Below are 14,883 nucleotides of genomic sequence, written 5' to 3' on the forward strand. Positions count from 1 at the left end.
CAGGCCAAGTACGTAGACCTAAAAAGTCATGGACCAGCATGTGGATCCAGGCATCTGGGCTCTTACACACTACGCCATGGCTCTATGTTGGGTCTAAAAGGTAATGATTCAAATAAGAAAAAAATCAATCATGCTTAGATGATATCCCGAAAATATACAAGGAAGAGGTCACAGTTGGAATGGCCTCAGAAAAGCAAACTAGAGAACTGGAGAAAGGAACTGAGACAGAAATGTATTTTCACTGTATAACTTCTAAAAAAATAAAATTCAAATTTGATTTTTGTAATAATTTGAATTTAATTTTTATAATATGCAAGTATATATGAAACGGACATACATTTTGATACCTTGACTGTACAGTGCCTTGGACATCCTAAGTGTTCAAGAGCTATATGCTGACTTGGCAACGAGTGAGTTCCATGTGCCAAAAAATACGATTCCTGGTATCTTTCTGGGGCCTCGCTGTGGTAGCAGAGGAATGCATTTGAAGTTTGGAGGCCTCACCTGCAGAAGCCCAATCCTCAGATAAGAGGAAACTTGGTTAACAGCCCCAGCTCCTATGTTTAAGGGCTCCCCGCAGGAATCTTGGCCCCACATCCGGATCTTAACCGAGAATTTTTCCAAAGCCAAATTCTCACACCCCATTACCTTTCAGGGCTTAGTGCTGGCTCCAAGAATGAAGACCTGCTAGGATTTATGGGAACTGCTAGAGAAAGAAACAGGACTTGTGAGTCCATGGGTGGGTTTCCTATGAACAGCCGAGGGACTGACTGATTTCTGTCTCCATCAAGTCTACCTTTCCATGCTGTCTGCCACCATGTAGTTCAGCAAATTGTCTTTGAATTTGCCTTAGAACCAGTTGGCCTGCTTTGGCGTGGACTTAGCTGTTCTCCTTCCAGCATTTTATTTTCATTTATTCAATTGTGAGTGGTGGAAGATGGCGTGGAAATTAAGGGATGGGGAAGTGGCTAGAAGACTTGGGAGAATAAATGGAGGAAAGAAAGAGGATATGGAAGTAGGGGTCAGTTAGATTGTAATCATTTGCTTTCCAAAACAGATTATCTGGGCTGGAAAGCATCTTATCAGGTATGTGAGTTTGGGCAGGAGATTTGTCACTAAGAGCCTCAGTTTATACACCTGTAAAATAGGACTAAGAATGCCTCTCTTGCAGAGCTGATGTGAGAATGAAGTGAGGTATTTTCAAGCAGTTGCCACAACTTCTGCATGGGGTGAGTGTTCATCAGGTGGTGAATATTATTCTGAAAGGGAGAGGAGAATGAGAGAAAGCAATAAGAAGGCTGCAGAGAAAAAGAAAAGACCATGAGGACAGCAACCATTTTCTATTATTTTTCAATTCCTTTAAAAATTACGTATAGCATAAGTAGGACATGTGAAATGCAAAAATAAAAAAAACTGAAAAAGTATAAAACAATACACAGTGAAAAGCAGATTTTCCTTCTTCTTCTTCTTTAATAATTTAGTTGGCTCTGCCTGGAGGTAACCATGGTGACAGGATGGCAATGTCTTTTATGCCCCTCTGGGGAGTCACTACACACACACACACACACACATGGTTGCATGCTATACAAACCATTCTGCCTGTTGCTTTTAGTTTCATTGTCCTTTGCTTATATCCTAGAGATGCTTTCATATTTGTCCACACAGAAAGCCCTCGATCTGTTCTATAGCTGCATAATATGTCACTGCTCCTTTTACTATAATCAGTTTAACCAGTTCCCCATTCATGACCACCAAGTCATTTTCAAACTTTGGCTATTACAGCAGTGCTGCATTGAACATCCTCATACATATGCAAATGCATGACCACATCTGTAGGACAAACACCTAGGAAAAAAATTGCCGTGTCAAAAGGTTGTGCTGTTATCATTTTGGTGGCACACCAAATTGCCACCCCCCATAGGAGTTGTAAGTGCCCATGTTTGAGTGCTTATTACCCACATCCTCAACAACACGATATGCTAATTTAACATTTTTCATCTACACCAACCTTACTAAGCTTTAAAAGAGCCAGGCAATCAATGTCTAGGAGAAGGGCTCCGCAGCTTGCTGCTTGGGTCATTCCAGAAAGCCAGACTTAAAGGGCATGCGCTTGTGAAAATGAACTGTGATGGAGCCAGGATTTCTTTCCTGAAGGCACTCCCTTGATCTCCACACAGGAGCGCCTGTTTCTCCGGTCTCTAGAAGCACAGGTCCCCAGCATGGTTCCCTAGGAAGCCTCTTCCCTTCCCTTCATGAGGATAGGATCGCCCTGGTATTGCCTCTGGCTCAGGTATGTCAACATTTTCTCCCTGTCTGGTCTGAATTGCAGGCTGAGCTTAAGGCCTGGAAGGAAGTGACCTCTTATTAATAAGGAAGCTTTGGAAAGGTGGATAGGGGTAGAGGCTACTCCTGGGGGCAGAGTGGTCAGATGTTAATGTTCTCATCACTTGGGAAAAGGAGCAGAAGTATAGAATTCCTACACTCTTAGTCAAACCAAAGAAGTGAAATGGTTGGAAGATGAATGTTGTTGGCTCTGAACAGCATATTATGGAACACGAAGCTTTTCATTCATGTGTATTTATGGGTTTATATTTACCCAATAAATATAACAATGGATGAACAGCTGTTGAGAAGGGGAGACCTGGGCTCCCAGGGAGGAAAAGTAGAAATCTGTCATCCAGGAAAGGAGCTGGTGGTCTCAAAAGGATTTTTATCTTGGGTAGTTTATTTGTCTTCTTGAAATTCATGCTAACTCTTAGCAAGATTTTCTCGGGTGCTCCCAGAACAAAGATGGAAATCAAATGGGCAGCTGATATGCACAGACCCTGGTATGCTCACATGCATGATAACGCACGGGTGTCCTGCTGATAACTGGATAGTTCACCCCTTCCAAATGGACAATCTCATTGGCCATGGAAAGTCTGAGTTCTTACTAATCTTTCAGCCCCCTCACCTTTCCAATGTACCCAACCCTAGAGAGGCTAGTGCTAACTGAAAGCAGGACTTCTTGATGTTGCTATCAAAGTGTTCTCCTCCACTTTCTAATTCTCTCCAGGCCAGTGTGACCTGTTTTTAGTTAAATTTGCCATAATCAAGGAAGTTTAAGTTCAATTGCACCATTCTGGGCCAAGACATGAAGAGTTAATCATAGAATGAGAAAAGAAAGAGAAGAAAAAAAGAAAAGAAAAGAAAGAAAAGGAGGAAATAGATGGGGGAATTGCAAAACAGAATGAACAAAGAGGAAAAAAAAAAAAAGACACCAGAAAGGAGGGACTTTGAAATATGGCAAATGTGGGGAGAACAACCAGAAACTTGGGCATGAAATGAGAAAGGATGAGGCAAGGAGAAAAGGGGGAAGAAGACAAGAAAAAAAGAAAGGAAATTAGGAAGAAAGTTGTGAGGGAGGGATAGAGGGAGAGAGAAAAGGCGGAGGAGGGAAGAAGGAAAAGGAAACCGAGGAAAGAAAAAAAGGAAAAAGGGGAAAAGAGGACGTAACAAGAAAGACTATGGAGGGAAAAGAAGAAAACAAATGGGACCCAGAAAACGCTAAATAATGAAAAATGAAGTCAAGAGAGCTTTCTGGACTGTAAGGCTTCTGAAATTCTTTCCAAGAAACCTCTGCGACGCGCTTCTGTGGCAGCACATGCATCCTAACCTCTTAAACTAGCTTTAGCTCTTGGCTAGGCGTATAAAGGCATTTTCGATTAGCAAGCCCGAGCTAAAAGGCCGCCACAGCGGCGGGGCCCGGGGAGAAAAAGCAGCATTCCCAATTCCCATGCTCCCAGCTCCAGGTTGTCGGTCTTTTGGCATCCCCCAAGCCAGGGTGCTCAACCTGGCCCCCTTTCTTTCCTGCTGGTGCGGCCACCCGCTCTGGTACAGAACTCTGGGCCTGCGTCTCAGCTCTCCCTCTTAGCGCCCCGGCTGCCCAAGCCTGGGGACGGAGCCCGCAGACGCCCATAGCGCATTGGCGCGCGCCCGGCTGGGAGTCAGTTTGGAAACCCACAACTCGCCTTTCTTGAGCGGCCAGCCTTAGGATTCTTTACGATACTAACCTATAATTTACACATTAAATTATATTATATATTTTATATATAATTATATTATTATATATTATACTGGAATTTACACATTTTGATTCCGCCTGTAATTTGCCCTTGGAGCTCCGATGCCATAAAATCCATGGGGTCTGGCAGAGGAACCCCCACCCCACCCCCTAAGGCCCCAGCTCTCCCTGAACTTCCTTAAGCTACTACAAATAATCGCGTGGAAGGCGGCCAAGAATAACTAGAAAATAAACACAGCTCCCCCGGTCCTCTGAGCTCAGGCCGCGGGTCCCTCCAGGCCCCACCTGGCTCTTCTCCGGCCTGGGGGAGGCGAGGAGGCTGCGCCACGATCTCTGTACTCATTGTTCCCACGGCGCTGCCCTTAACCCCAGAAGGACTGCTCCCCGACCTCGATTCCTTGCAGGGTGACTCTCTGGCGTTTGTCCCCGCTGTCTTTCCTAACAGGAAAACTGACGGCATTCAACCTCTGTCAAAAAACAAAAACAAAAAACAAGAACAAACATCCCAAACCCCAACAACAAAGAGAGAAGGCGGACTCCAGAGAGTTTTCTCCTTTCAACTCCAGAACTTTCCCCGAAACATAAGACGCCCAGTGCTCATCTTTACACCCTTAGGTCTGCGCCTGCGGGTGGGGACCACGGGCTGTGCCGGAGCGCATAGCCGCGGGTATGCCCTTAATTTTCGTGTATATAATGAAGTGTGTGCGCGCTAACGGGCCTGCAAATAATGTGTGTGCACAAAGTCGTTTCTGTCTACAGATAATTACGCCTAAATTATCCGTGGCAAACAACATATGCAAACGACATATGCAAACAACATATGCAAACGATTATCTATGTGCAGATAATTCCATGCCCACGAGCCGACGATTTGCAATTCTCAAGTACTTCTATGTGCGTTTAATTCTGCGGGCAAATTGTTCCGGATACAGGTGATTTGGTGTGTGTGTCAGTGATTCCACCACTGAAAACAATTCTGTAGATGTGTCGATGCCTTTAGAAGAAAGGGCTCCAAAGAATCGTTGGTCCGCGCGCGCAACTGCGGCATTGGCTAAATCCCGGAAAGCAGCGCGGAAAAACAAAATGTGCTTTGCTTCCAACCGTGCCTTCTCTCTGCGGAAACCGCCTGCTCCCTGCACTGCACAGAAAGCAGAGGGCAGAAGGGTGAGTAGGTGTTCTGGGTTCTCTGTTTTGCCTCCTCCAAGCTTCATGCTCCGTGAGGTACGGCGCGTTCAGGTTGCTGCATCAGTTTGCACAGCGCTGTGCCGCGCTCAGTCGGGAATTGTCCCAGACGCCCGATTTCCTCGGTGCCATGTGGGCTCCTAGCTGCCGCCACAGAGCGCCCGGACCCTATCAGGGTTTCCCAGTGCCCGGGTACCTGCAAGAATCTTCCCAGGATTCCAGGATGGGAGCAGTGGGCCCTGAGCAGCGCTGCCGGTAGCAAGATGTTGCGTTTTGCCAAGCTCTCACTCGCTCTTCGAAACCCCAGTCGGTAAGACCTTGCGTCCCCCACGGGCACTAAAATGGAGAAGCACGTCCTGGCTAATGCAGTCTGTCTCTCCCAGCACGCTCACGTGTGCCCAGAATTATAATACAATATAACACATCGTAATATCGGATATTATACCACGTTTACTTTCCATTAGGATGTGTATATTGTGTTAGGCTGTGCTTATGTGTTTGTTACCACGTGCTGTGATACTGTATCTCTCAATCCCACTACCACGTGCCACGCACCTACTCGTTTATTTCATTCGCACAATTACCCTGCAGGTAGGAGTCATTTCCAGCACTGCCTACTCCAGGCGCAGAGAGGGGAAGACACTTACACAGAGTCACCCAGCAAGAAAGGGGCAGGGCTCCGACTGGAACCCACAGTCTGAGGACTGGCCTAGGAGTGAAAAGCAGACATCCACCCACAGGAAGCTTTCCTACACCACACATTGCTGTTTCTGGAATAGCCCAACAATATATATTTATTTTATTACATTCTCACCATCTGGCTGAGAGAAGCTGCTGCCAGCCTGCATGCTGCAACCTGCTGGCTGAGGACCCAGTATGGACAGGCCTCCAGTTCTACTACAGACCAGATAAATCTTGATCTAGCCATTCCCTCCTCCTGCCTCCTTCACTGGCTCCTCCTAACAACCCTAAGAGCGGAGTACTGTTATCATGGTTCCCAGATGAGAGCCAGGTTCAGAGAGGTTAAATTGCTTTCCCAACATCACTTAGCAAGTGAGGGAAGAGGTTCAGCTTCGGCATTCGGACTCCAGAGCCTTTGATTCTGAAAGCTACATTTACAGATCCAGACCCGCTCCAAAGTGTCCCCAGTTTAATTCCAGTTGAAGCGTTGATGGAGGACTGCCAGTGGGAAACAGGTTCTAGTGAGGATATTCTTAATGTTTGGGAGTTGGGAACATCCTTGGGATGCAGCAGAATCTCTGGATCTTCTTCCTTACCCCCATGGGGAGGTGTTCCTGAACTCCAGTTAAAGTCTTTAGAACCAGGATCGTGGTCCAGGACCTCATTGTAAATTAGCTGGAGATCTGCAGGCTGCCTCCCTGATGACAGGGCTGAGGATTGATCCTTCATGTATTCCAACCTTTCCTCCTCTTTGTATGCTGTGGGAGGAGGAAGAGGGTGTGCACACGCTTGTGTTTAATCCCCTCTCCAGCTGCAAAAGTCAGGGGTCTCTGTGCCCTCAAAAATATCCCCAACAACTGGAAGACCATAACCAACCACAGCTCTTAAGGAGCTCCCAGAGCAGGGACTTCTGGATCTTCTCTCAGACTTCCCTGTCTCTAGGCAGAGGTCTACACTGGTGAAATTAAGGGAAAGGAAAGGAATCAAGATCCAGTCCAGCTGGATTATGTGGACTCCTGCCCCAGGCAGCCATACATTTCCCACCACCACCACCCCCCATACCAAAGTTGTTGGGGACACTTTGTGGACAGATTCACTGGACTTTGTTAGTGTAGAACAGGCTCTATCCTTGAGTTCTGTCCTAGGTTACAAGATGCAGGAGCCTGAAGAAACAAAAGTGTTAGAAATTGGTGCTTTCTGGGGAAAATGGGATCCACTGGGATTGAGATCCAGCAGACATTTCCTAAATAGAAAATGTCGACACAGTTGTACCAAACCCTAGCCCTGTTCCTCTGCTGCCCAGTGACCTCAGCTCAGCACACACAAACAAACACATAGCCTCTAAATGCAGGAAGAGAGTTTCAAACAAACAAATACAGATTTGTTTTGTTTGCCTTTTTTGCTTGCTTTCTTGCTTTCTCTCTCCTTTCTAGGTAAAAGTGGTGTATTTACACTTCTCATGACATAATGGAGATGAAAGAAAATTAGAAAATTATCTGGAAATTTTGGCCTGTCTTCTACTCTCCCTTATATACTTAATTATCTGAAAATTTGGGAAAAATTGAGAGATGTAGTGTCTGACCAGGGAGATTGCTTTAATTCTCTAATTTGGGAAACCGAGCGGGGCAGCCTCTGAAGCTCTTCTTTCAGCCATGAACATACCCAGAAGCCCATGAAGCACAGAGAAGACGCCAAGGTAACCACCACCCTCATCACCACAGCCATCACCACACCCATCTCTCCCTCCCTTCTCCATCACAGCCTTGGGAGCATCGTGGAATTTGCCAGGGAAACATAAATCCAGAAATACTGTATCAGAAAAAATCAAGAGAGTGAGCAGGGATTCAGCCACAGCTGGAGAGCGGAACACTGTGCTAATACAATCTGGACGGTTGTCCCTGTAACAGCAGATGTTGACTACCTGGCAAATCCAGGAAATTCTGGGAAATTCAATATAACATTTGGATAATTGACAGTTTTGCCTAGATAATTCAAGGGACTTATGATGGAGGAATCTGTAATTAGGCAGCGAATTCAAACCTCTCTAAACGAGTTTAGGTGAATTGTGTTTTGTTTTAATTCAGAATGCGCAGTTTTCACTGGAATTTCCACCTGGGCCACACTCAAGGAGGCAGAGAACAGCCCATCCCGGTGGCCACTTTTCTTGGCCAAGCCCCCAGAGCAAATCCCTGGGGGCCCTGCAGGGCTGGAGTGGAGGCGACTGGGAGGGGAGGGTCGCTGGGAGCGCGCGCGGAGCAAATTTGCCCGCGCGCACCCAGAAACGATGACATAAGTGGCGCTGATGAGCGCTGCGCGACTGAAACGCGACTACATAAAGGGTCCGCCGGCAGCGTGGGCCGGAGGGATTGCTTCACACTCCGGAATTGGGCCCAGACACATTTAGAAATGTTTTGCTGGACGTGTGCCCCGCAAGGGCGACAGCGGCAGCCGGCAGCCGGGTTGAAGCTGCGCCGCTGGTCACAGGCTGGCGCGCGGCGGCGGCCACAGAGGCGTCCTAGGTAGAGAATTCCTCTGCCCTTGCCTGTTCTCCCCCAGCCCCCACGTTTGTGTGCCTTCTGGGGGCAGGGGTCTGTCTGTAGCCTGCAGCGCCCCAGCTGTGACCAGAGAAGCATTAAGGAGCGGCGCGGGCGAGAATTTGGCATCAAAGGAAGTACTGTAGGTTTGGCATCGGTCTCTCCCGCTGATCGTCGGGCTCCGCGGGGCAGAGGACCATCCTGGTCACAGCTGGGCCTCCAGAGCTCAGCACCGAGCCTGAAACTAATGGGATGTTTATCAAATCAATGAATGAACCCAGAAATCAGGCTTTCAACCCTAACATTCTCGTTCACACGGAATGCCTCATTCTCCTTATTCACATGGAATGCCTCTTTCTGGCTTTGTCTCCTCTGTAGAGTAACAGGGCAGTCTTTCGGCTTCTGCCCACGCTCTTACAACTCAGTCATAAGAAGGGATAACCACAGAAACATCTGACACCGATTGACCACCTACACTTTTCTACGAGCTTTTCAGTCATTTAATCTCCCAACAACCGTGGAGGTAGACACCGTTCTATCCCCATTTTACAGAGGAGCAAACGGGAGGTCAAACAGGCTGACCCAGGCCGCCTAGTTCCTTCGTGGATTTGACGACTGTGGGAATCCCGTGCTAGGAAGGCGGGCGTTGCTACAGGGCACGATGAGTGTTGAGCCCATGCCCCAGTTTCGCCAGACTTAATGGCAATTCCTACACAAGTCCCCCCCAAAACAAGGAGGGCCAGCCTTAGCTTCCGCTTCTCTCTCAGTTGTATATCTGGAGCCAAAGAGTCCAAACCAGCTCACCAGCTCTAAGTGTACAGATTAGGGCTGGGACCCGGAACCGGCCTGGGCATGTGTTCCTGCGCGCTTACTCCTGAAGCCAGGGAAAAAGGTTTGCCTGCGATCCTGACCTAGGCCACGCATTAAAAGACTGAGTAGAATCCCTAAAGCCTCTAAGAATCTAACGTCCTAAGAAAGGGCACCCCAGAAGTAGATGGCGATGTACCTAAGCCCTGGCATTCAGGCTCTGAGCCCCACCAGCGTCTTTACGCACAGGCGCAATTGCGCCCGGCAGGAGGGCGCAAACCCGGATCCTGCGCGCCGGCTTCTGGTACCTCCCGGCTTCGACTTCGGCCACTGTACACTCGTCAAAGTAATGAATGGAGAGAGAAAAGAAGGGGCGGGGAGGTAGGGGGCATTGTGAAGGGGGGTGGAATATTTTGGAAATAATACCCTGAGAGAAGGAAATATGGACAACAGTTTATCAGCAGGCCCGCCCCCATTGTCCGCATGTTTAAAACCCCTAAGTAATTTTAGATTGTGTCTTCAGTTAATATATCTCTCTCTCTTTCCCGCGGGCTGACAGAGAAGCGCCATTGCTGCAAGATGTCTGCAGAAATGGGTCTTTAAGAGTTTCCACATTGTTTAGCTACACAAACGTGTTTGCGGTTCCCGAGGCCCTCCCCCTCCCCCACCCGCCTCCGAATCTCATTTCACTTTATGACTTCAATTGTTTGAGGATGCCCGCGCCACATAAATCCTGCTTCGAGATTAATCTCCCTGCTCGCTCGCGCTGGGCGCAGTGATTTTTTTTTTTTTTTTTTTTTTTGAGTTCTTTAAAAGAGGGCGCCGGGCGGAGATTTATTAACAAGGAAAAATAGTTTATTTTTATAGCCAGAAAGGTGGGGGTGGGAGTGGGCCGGGAAGGAGAGCCCTTCATATGGATAAACAGTGAGGCTGAGAAGGCCGGGGGGGTGTTAAAGACCACTTCAGCTGGCGACTTGAACTGTTCTCACTGCCCTCAGCTGAGCCGTGGATGCTTAGCCAGGGGTTTGCAGGACCAAGCCAATACTGGCAGGTGTGCCATTGTGGGTCAGCTGTTGGGTTGTGTGTGAGCGAGGATCCCATATACTCCCTGGGACAAGCCTCTTCAGAGACATGGAGCCAAGGTGGAATTCCTCAAACAGGCTTCTTTTCCTCTAGGGCTGTGAGCTTTGGGTCAGTTGGAGTGGAGGTTCTTAACATGACTCCATGGATGGCTGTCACAGGTCTTCAGAGTCTGAATGCTGTTCTCAAAATTGTATTTTGGGTGTATTTTTCTGGAGAAAGTCCATAGTTTTCATCAGTGTCTCCATGGGTACTTTACCATCCTAAAGGTTTAACATCTGCTAGTTAAGATAGAGCTAAGCTGAACCTTTCATCTTTCCAAGCCACTGGTCTCCTGCAAACTCAGGTTGTGTTCTTCAACTAGTTTAGCATGTACCCTTGAAGAGTAACCAAAGCCAGGAGTCTTAATCAAGTGCATTGTGGAAGCCAGTTTCCAGCTGAATTGTGGACTGGTGATTAGCTTGTTTAGAGCTAATAATCGATTAGATCTGATTCTTAGCATCAGATCAAGCACCAACAGGCCCATGTGTTACTTTTAGCCTCTACCTGGCTGTCTGACCTTCAACCAGTGGCAACTCCTGTCTGGGCCTCAGTTTCCCTTTGGGAAGAGACATTTTTGAAGTGTGTATGTGTGTGTGTTCTCTTTCACAGCCAAGTGCCTTAGGGGTACGTGTAAGAAAAGAACACACAATCTTGTTTTTTATTGTTGTTTGTTTTTGAGACAGGGTCTCACTCTGTTGCCCAGGTTGGAGTACTGTGGCACATCCACAGGTCACTGCAGCCTCAACCTCCTGGGCTCCAGTGATCTTCCCACCTCAGCCTTCCCGGTAACTAGCACTACAGGCATATACCACCAAGCCTGGCTAATTATTTTTAATTTTTAAATTTTTTATCGAGATGGAAGTCTCATGTTGCCCAGACTGGTCTTGAACTCCGGGCCTCAAGTGATCCTCCCGCCTCAGCCTCCCCAAAGTGCTGGAATTACAGGTATAAACCACCGCCGGGGGCCTGTAATCTTGTAATGTTCCATCCTGCCCCGACAACTCCCTGAGCTTCTGGTGGAGAAGGATGGTTCTTAACCTTAGAGGGAAAGTGGATCCCACCGAGAAGCTGATTTTAAAAAGATGAACCAAAAAAAGAGAGAGAGAGAGAAAACAAAAAGCACTTACTTAAATAGACGATTCTGTATGCAGTGTTGCGGGGCCCCTAAAGAGGTCTTATAAGGCCCCCTGGTTAAAGTAAAGAGAAGCCGCCTCAGCGAACCTCTGGGCTCTGGGCCACGTGAGCCGGTTGGCCAGAGCCTGGCGTGCTCCGTGCTTGGCTAGCCAGCGGAGCGGGGTGAGAGGGTGAGAGAAGGACGCTTCTCCTTTGATTCGCAGACCCGGGCGCAGCCGGAGACCGCCCGGCACCGCGGCGTCTGTCTGTCTGAGCGCCTACTCGCGGGTCCTCTGCTGCCCCGAGTGAACTCTAGGCGCAGCTGGACCGGGGTGAGGGCGCGCGGTGAGCCCAGGCCAAGCGCTAGAATAAATGAACTGGGGACCGAACTGGCGGGGATTTGCCAGGGACCCAGTCCTGAGCGGCTTGTTTGGGATACTGAGATTAAGGCCTCAGAGGAGCACATGGCTAACGTCTGCAGCCCTCGGAGGGTCACTGACGCCCCCTGCTTTTCCTTCCAAATGTCTTTCCCCGAGGCTGGGGACACCTGTTCTGAGCAGAAGAGGGCCATGGCCCAACCTGTTTGACCCCGCCCGGGTCTCCTTCCGCGGGAACATACACACCAGTCAGCTGTGCTGCCGGCTGACTTTCCCTAGACAGTGCCAAAATGTTCTAATAATAACAATAGACCACCAAAAATAAGGCTCCTTCTACTTTATAAAGATCTTCCAACTCCACATCTTACTAAACTCCAACAACTCACTTAGTTCATAATAGAATTTCTCTCTGCAAGATGACGGGGCTGGGCCCAGAGAGGTTAAGCAAGGGGCCCAGGAATGCACAGTAGTGGAAAGCCTGGACCTAAACTCAAGGCTTCAGACTAAATTTCTGTCGTTTTCGACTATACCACAAACAACTTCTTACAACAGGTTCTCCCACCCCAAGACAAGGCACCCCAATATGCATGCTGGCATCGCGGTGGAATGGAGCCCACGCCAAGCCTGAGTCCAGGAGTCTCAGGTCGAGCTGTGGGAAAGAGAAAATGCGGATTGGAGGTCAGGTGCATCCTTACCAGCAACTTGGGGTACACAACCGGGGTTCCAGCATCCCCTCCTCTAGCCCTGCGCTCATGTCCCCACTCTGAGGCCCGTGGGCACGGAGGTGGCACTGACCTCCCGGGACCCCTGCATTGGCTCACACTTTCACTTCCCTCCCTGCTCCGCAGTGTCCATAAAATACCAGCGGTTCACCTGCCTATAGCGAACGGATCCGAGGGTGGAGGCGATGACTTACCTGGTTGCGGGTGGATGGATAAAGAGGGCCTTTACTTGGAGCCTAAGCCCTGGCGCGCGCGCACCACGGCTCGAACTGCTCCATCAAGCATCCACTGGCCTCCAGCCGCGTTTCCGGTTGTAGCACTGGGCGCCCCCCGAGTGGACCCGATAAGCTATCGGCCCAGCCCAGGAGGGGCGGTCAGCGGCGAGTCAGGGCACCTCGGATCCGCTCCCGGCTCCCGGCTCCCGGCCCGGCTGCCTGCCAGCGGCCGCTCAGGACAGAAGCGAGATGCCTGCCTAGGCGTTTCTGGTTACAATCACCTCACACACCGGCCTGCATTCCGCCCCCCCAACCCCCATCCTTACCACGAAGTCTGAAGTCACACCTTCTCCTTGGCTGGGAAGCTTTGCCAGGGTGGGGGCGATGAGTGCTGGCCGAGGTTGTTAATCTAAGGAGCTCCAGCAGGTCCGTAAAAAGGAATATTTTCGGTGGTCAGAAAAATCAACATTGAATTAGGTGTGTCACCCCCCCCCCGCCCCCACCCATCCACCGGGAGTTCATTTTCTACTCATTTAGCAGGGACTGCTGTGTGTTCCTGATTGTTTTCTGGGAGGGCTGAAACATACAATTTAACGGACACTGATGTATTTTCTTTTTATGAAGATGAAGGTCTTACAGGGTAGGAGAAAGCAAATCTTGGTTCACAGGTAGACTGAAACATAATAACAATCATCATATATGTAGCTACCATTTGATGAATGCTTACATGTATTAATCCTTCCACAAAGTCAGTGCGGCAGAACTATTATTTTACCCATTTTGCGGATGAATAACCAGAGGCTTGAAAAGGTGAAGTGACATCCCAGAGCGACATGGCTGTAGGGACTTCACCCAGTTAGGTCTGTGCTAAAGGTCTGTGGAAAGTCTGAACCCTGCTGATGGAAAGAAAGGAATCACCCCACCCCCTGCACCCACCACTAGCTGGTCTTGGGGAGCAGTCTGACACCCAAAGGAGAAGCAGTCAAAACTGAAAAGGCCCTGCACCCTTCCTTCCTTGCCCTATGAAATGATTCATGCCAGAGAAAAATTCCACACAGAATGACTCTTAACTTGCTTGGGAAGTGGGACTCTGCCGATTCATTCTGGATAAGATGAAGTCTAGGGCTTTCCCAAACTTCTGTAAGAAACACAACCAATCCATCTGGGTTTCTCTGCAAACCCGGAGTCCCCAGGATGAAAGCTCAGGCCTCAGTGACCCCTTTCCTCTTCCCTCTCTGCAAGTCTTATTTCTCTGTTTGGTAAGATCTAGGAGCCAGGGCCTTAGCCATGCCTCTGGGGTCACGCCAGGCTTTGTTGAACCTCCCCCCATCTGGAGAACAGGGCCGCCCAGCATCCATAGGGCAATTAACCTCATCCCACCCTCTCCCTACCAGTTTCCTTAAAATAAATGTGACAAACATGAGCCTAATGATCTGCTGAGGGAAGATCTATATGCCTCAGGACTGTAACACATGGCTCCCTCCTTCCCCGGGCAGAGCAGGCAGCCCTACTTCAAAGAATAGCCGGTTAGTGATATTGCAGGGTTTCCTGGCTTTCAGGAAACAAACAACCAAGTTCTTTGGGTCAGGATAACAGCCACAGATAGTAACACTAATGATGATGATGATGACGACGATGATGATGATGATGAGGCCCATATTTATTGACCACACGTGTCAGGTTCTGTGCTAAGTGCTTCGCATGTGCTAACTCACGTGCTCTTTGCAATGACCCTAGAAGGCAGACAATACAATTGCCCCATTTTACAACCAATGACTGCTGAAGTCGTGAAGTCAGGTACCCACACTCCTGGAGCTAGTAGGTGGGACAGCAAGATTTGAACCAAATCCACCAGTCTCTAAATAATAATAGGATTTTTAAAATCCTAAAAAATTATCATGTGCACTTATGCACATGATGAAAAATATCAAACAGAAAGAGTATGCTGTGACCTGTGCCCTCTACTCCATTTCCCCTCCCCCCAACCGCTAATATCAAAGTTTCCATTTTGTGTATCTGTTTATATTCTTCATACATGTGTATAAAGGCATATGTTTATATAAAAGT

The sequence above is a fragment of the Macaca mulatta genome, chromosome 11 (assembly GCF_049350105.2).
Source record: "Macaca mulatta isolate MMU2019108-1 chromosome 11, T2T-MMU8v2.0, whole genome shotgun sequence".
NCBI classification, from domain to species: Eukaryota; Metazoa; Chordata; class Mammalia; order Primates; family Cercopithecidae; genus Macaca; species Macaca mulatta.